The sequence below is a fragment of the Phyllostomus discolor genome, chromosome 7 (genome assembly GCF_004126475.2).
Source record: "Phyllostomus discolor isolate MPI-MPIP mPhyDis1 chromosome 7, mPhyDis1.pri.v3, whole genome shotgun sequence".
Classification (NCBI taxonomy): domain Eukaryota; kingdom Metazoa; phylum Chordata; class Mammalia; order Chiroptera; family Phyllostomidae; genus Phyllostomus; species Phyllostomus discolor.
In genome coordinates, this window is record NC_040909.2 from 134,532,897 (window position 1) to 134,538,289 (window position 5,393).

Below are 5,393 nucleotides of genomic sequence, written 5' to 3' on the forward strand. Positions count from 1 at the left end.
CCAGTCCTGCACCCCATGCCTCCAGAAGGGCTCTCTCTGCCTCTCCCCGCCCCCCCCCTTCTAAGACTCCCTTCCAGAGCAGCCCAGCCAGCACGCAGACAGGCGGACAGAGTGTGCCGCCCAAGGGGTTTATCACAGTTTATAGCGAAACGCCAGAGGGCTCCCCCCACACGCCCCTCCGTCAGGAAATTATTAAGTGCATCGGCGTGTGTTTCGTGTGTTCAAACACCAGTTCCGTGTCAGAGAAGCCTGCGCCGGGACTGACGCTCGGGAAGAACAGTGACACCAGAAGACGCCGGCTGCACGGTGGAACGGGAGACAGCAACGGGAGACAGCAACGGCGACGACGCCACATCAGAAGCTCGGGTTTGGCAAAATAGGAACCGAAGTGCAGCGGCAGGAAACACGCTAGCGGGCTAAGATAAGTACTTCCTGGGAGGGGTGTGTGTGGGGGGGGGGCTCCATCGCCCCACCCCTCCGCCCTCCTCCCACCTCCCGCCCTGGCGCTCTGCACTTCTGTCCCGTGGTCACGGGTGCTTTCATGATCAGAAAATAAAACTACCATTACAAAAACACTAAAAACTGGCAGCGCCTCTCAAACCTCCTCCAGCCCTCTCCCGAGGGCTGTTTAAAGAGACAGCCTCTTGGGACCGGGGCTCCCGTTTCTGGAGGCTCTGGCCCAGAGCAGAGAGGGAGCGGTGGACAGCAACCCAGAACACCCGAGAGGGGGCCAAGGAAGAGGATGTGTGAGGACGCAGACCCGGCTGAGTTTTAAAAACTTTTAAAAAAGAGAGAAAAATGGCTTCCCAGGGACAAGGGCTTGGGGACACAGTCCCCAGATTCGGGGGCTCCCTGGGGCCCCGCCCGGCCCTGCCTTTGCCTCTCCAGCCCCCAACGAAAAGCCTATAGGACCACGGCGCCCTCGGCCAGGAGCCCAGCTAGGTCCTTGCTTGACTTCCAAAGCACTGTCACCGGCTTGTTGTGGCTGGAGCTCCTCGCACTGTCCCTGCGGGGGACAGGCCACGGTGTCGTATGCATTATAGGTCGCAGCTGAGGGAGGTTAGCCAGCCTGCCCGGGGCTTGGAGCGGTTAACCAACGTGTGTGAGGGCCGGCGCAGGAAATGGGACCCAGGCCTTCGGATCTGCACCAGCCCCAACCCCGGGAGGAGTTCGCCCCACACCACAGCTGGGCCACGAGCCCCGTGCCGGCATGCAGGAAGCCCGGGTTCAAATCCCAGCAGAGTCACTGGGTGGCTGTGGGGTGTCAGTAGTTAACCCCAGCAGCCCGGGTTTCATCAGCAAACCGGCGACAAACCTAACACTGACCCGAGGGGTACAACAGGGAGCTCTGGCACCTTGCTAGCACATAGCGAATACTCTTACTGTCAGTGGCGACCCCCTCTGTCCTCCCTGACGTGACCCCAAGGCACCTTCTCTCCCCCCTCATCCTCACAGGGCAAGGACAGAGTCTCCTTGTGCCTGTCCCCAGCCCGGCGGTGTGCAGAAGGTGCTGGGAGGAGAGAGTCAGAGGGAGGGAACAGGATGGAATCTCAAGAGGACCGTCAGCTACGAGTAGATACTTGGCGATGTGTTTCCAAACTCTGCTTTCCGGCCAGCAGCGCCCCGTTGGGTCTAATTCCAGACAGATGGGTCTGTGCCCTGGCCCCGCCCCGGCTCCCTGCTCCCTGCCTGCTTCAGGGGCCCCAGAAAGCAGCAGGGGCCTCCTGGGTGCATGGACCAAGCTAGAGGGAGGCTGCGAGGCCTCCGGGGGGCAGGGTGGGGCTCAGCCCTGCCTGGTGCAGGGGTGGCTCAGTCCTCCCAACACCACAGAGCTGGGACCGTGAGGTCTACTTGGCATTCGCCAAGAAAACAGGCAGACCCAGCCCCGCCTCGGTGCACACCTCAGTCACAGCCCATGGTCACGTGGAAACAGCCACACAGATGCCGCTGCACCGGCCAACGACGGTAAGCCCGGTGGTTGCGCACACGGACTCAGAGCCAAGCTGCCCGAGTCTGAACCCTGCTCTGCCTAATCTTTGCTGGGCACCCCTGGGCAAGTCTCTTAACCTCTCTGAGCCCTTTCCCCCTCCTCTGTAAAGTGGGGATGGGGACAGGGACGGGATGGTGTTAAAACTAGCACCGCCCTCGAAGGGGCACTGTGAGGTGGGTCGGAAGTTGATGAAAAGCATTGGAAGAGCCCTGTCCCGGGTGGAGAGCAGCATGGCCAGCCAGCTGCCCTGGCCTGGGCCGACTCCCAGGGCCTCCTCACAGGCCTGCCACGGGCTCAGCCCTCTCCCCACGCAAGCAGTCACGAGCACTCAGAATACCTGTTTGCAATGAGGACTGAGTGTGTTAGCATCTCCCCAGTTTGACAGATGAGAATCTGAAACACAGGGAGGTCAGCTGGCCCAAAGCCGCCCAGCCTGGCAGTGGCCGCGCACCTCCAGCTGCCGGTGAGTCAGAGGGTTGGCCTGGGCTCTGGGCAGCCTGCATCTCGGCAAACGCTGGAGCTGAGGACCTGATCCATCCCCCCACTTTGCAGATGCGACGGCTCTCCCGGCCCTGGAGTCTGCTGGGCACTACAACCCCTACCCCTCCTTCGCCGGCCCCTGTCCCACAACTCACTCCCCAGCCAGCACCCGAGATCGGGGCTCCTGCGGATGGTTCTGGACCCAGGGGCAGGGAGATGAAAAGAGCCAACGAAGACTTTTAAAGCTCCCCACCCACCCAGAGGCACCGAATCCAAGTGGAGGCCTCGTTAAAGGGCTCGACTAATTGTACCGTTTGTTTCAACCAGCTAATGTCTTCCTTTCCACCCAGACGCCTGTCTCCATACAAAACGCGCCCACGCAGGGGCCAGGGGCTAATTGCTGTGGGCTCCTGAGATACAGTTACATATCAGAGAGAAACAGAGCGAGTGCTGGGACTTTAGGGCAGCAGCGAAACCGCTGTCTAACCCTGCAATTACGGGGCAAGAATAAAAAAGCGAGTTGCCCCGGCCCCCGGGGCGGAAACACCCTGGCCAGGCTTCCTGGACTCGCAGTGCCGCACAGGATGAGGTCAGAGTGGCCGCTCCCAAGAGGGACCACTGGGCTGGACAGGGTTAGCTGCGGACCGGGGAGGGTGGGGTCCACTCGGGCTTCCTGGAGCAGAGCGGGGAGGGCGCCGGGTGGGGGGCAGGGAGTGCCTGAGGAAGCAGGGGGCCAGAAGCCAGTTTGCTGAGGGTCACGGGCGTGGGCCCACGGGCTGGTCACTGTGCACAGTCCTCACAACACACTGGGCAAAGCCATTCAGCCAAGTCAGGCCTTGCAGCCTGGCTGCCAGCGGAGACACCAGACGGTTGGGAGGTGGGACTCGCCCAAGCCCGCCTGGGACCTGGCCCTGGCGCCCAGATCTGGCCGGCTGGAGGGCCCGGGCAGTCCCCCACACATTGTTGTCGCCTCCTGGAGAAGGGGCTGCTGCTGAACACGGGGTGAGGTCAAAGGCTGGGTTTTCTCCGGGTGGGGGGCGGGGCCTCGCCTCTGTCCTCCGGCGGGCTCCACGTCAAAGCAGGGGTGTGGGCTTGCAGGCGAAGTGCTGGGTCAGGAACGGAACCACCCAGCTCCAAATCCTGCCCCTACTCCAAATGCTGCGTGATCCTGGGCAAGTCACTACCCTTCTCTGTGCAACGCCCTCAGCTGGGGAAGGGGCGGGGTGGGCAGCTTGATCCACCCGGGTCCCCTCCAGCTCCGAGTCCTGTCCGTTGCATGCCAGCTGGACACACGGTCACGAACGGCCTGGGGTCGAACTGCTGGGTTCACAGGCCGACTGCCCAGAAACGACGGCCCCGGAGGAAGGGACTAGGGTTACCACCCAGGGACCCTGGAGAGCCCACCCAGCCCGTCCCCAGCACTGGGTGCTGGGAGGGGAAGGGCAGGGCCTTGCCCAGATCACAGGCTCAGGGCCTCACTAAGTCACCCATGTCCTGGCGGCCTCGCCGGTGGCGTCAGGCACGGTGCTAGTCACTGAGTTTTACTGTCACGTGATCACACTGCCCTTTCACTGAGGAATTCATGGCCAGTGGCTGCGTTTGTGCACAGTGGCAGGACTGACTGTCACCCCAGAGAGAGACGACCTGGCCCACAGACTGGGGAAGGCCGGCCGCCCTGCTCCAGGCTGCCAGGGCCCTGCGGGCAGGGCCACTCGAACCCCTCTGGCACATCGGACCCTCCTGGTCCACTGTGGCGGGATGGGAACACGACATGGAGACAGGCGCCAGCGCTGAAAGACACAGGGCCCAGGGACAGCCGCCCCAGGAGGTGGCCCCGGGGTCGGGTGTGTAAGGGCCAGCAGGCGACTTGCTGGATAAAGAAACAGGGGGAGGGCACTCCCGGCCTAGGGACAGCCCGTGCAGTCCAGGCAGCAAAGGCTTCTGGGGCAAACCTCGTGGGGGCGGGGCTCCTCACCCTGACGGGGCCCAGCAGCCAGGGCGCTGCTGCTGCTGCAGTGGAGGAAGTGACACACGTGGGCTCCCGGCTGCCATGGCCCAGGGGACCCTGCCCTTGCCCCTGCCCCTGCCCCGTGGCATTCAGCATGCACCGAGGGAATCTGGCAGGCGAATGCCAGGTGAGGTGCTGAGTGCTAGGGAGGGGCAGCAAGCACGGAGCGGTCCAATGCGGGAGGAAGGTTGGTCCCCGTGGAGACAGGGCGGAAAGTGTCCTGCAGAAGAGCCCATGTGGTGCTCCTGCAAAGGGAAGGAGGCCACGGGCTCGGGACCAGCCAGAGGCCCCCCTAGGCAGGTGGGGGGAACGGGAGACCCAGACAGGTCTCAGCCTGGCAGGTGGGCCAAGTTCCCCCTGGAGTTGGGAATCTGAGGCCAGAGGTCACGGGGAGACAGCAGGGGCTCCCAGAGGAGATGGTCCAGGCCCAGGGGCGGGAGCAAGGGGGCTTCCCCTGAGGGGTGAGGCTGAGGAACAGGAGCTCAGGGAGGCAGCCATGGGGGTCCTGGAGGCTGCAGCGTCTCCCAAGGGCCAAGGAGGCCCCGCCCTCCCTGCCCACCCGCCTGCCAGCCCCTCACTCTCTCCCTGGGCCCCTGAAGGGTCTGCTGCTGTGACCCCCAGGCTCTCTGCTCCCACAGGGGGGCTTGGCCATGGCTGTCCCCACAGGCACCCACGAGGGTCATGCCCTCGAGGCCTCTAGGTCTCCGCACGCCTGTCTTCTCAGGGGGGCTGGCCCCAGTCACCCTCGTGGCACCTACAAATCCTGCCCTGCCTCCCCAGCCCCATCTCTCAGCGTCTCTCTGTGCCTCTCCTCTTCCTATGCACAAGTCCTTGCATTGGCCCCTCACCTCTGAAGTTTATCAGAAACTCCCCCCCCCACCACACGGCAGGGTTCACGAGGGGCTGCCCTGTGTG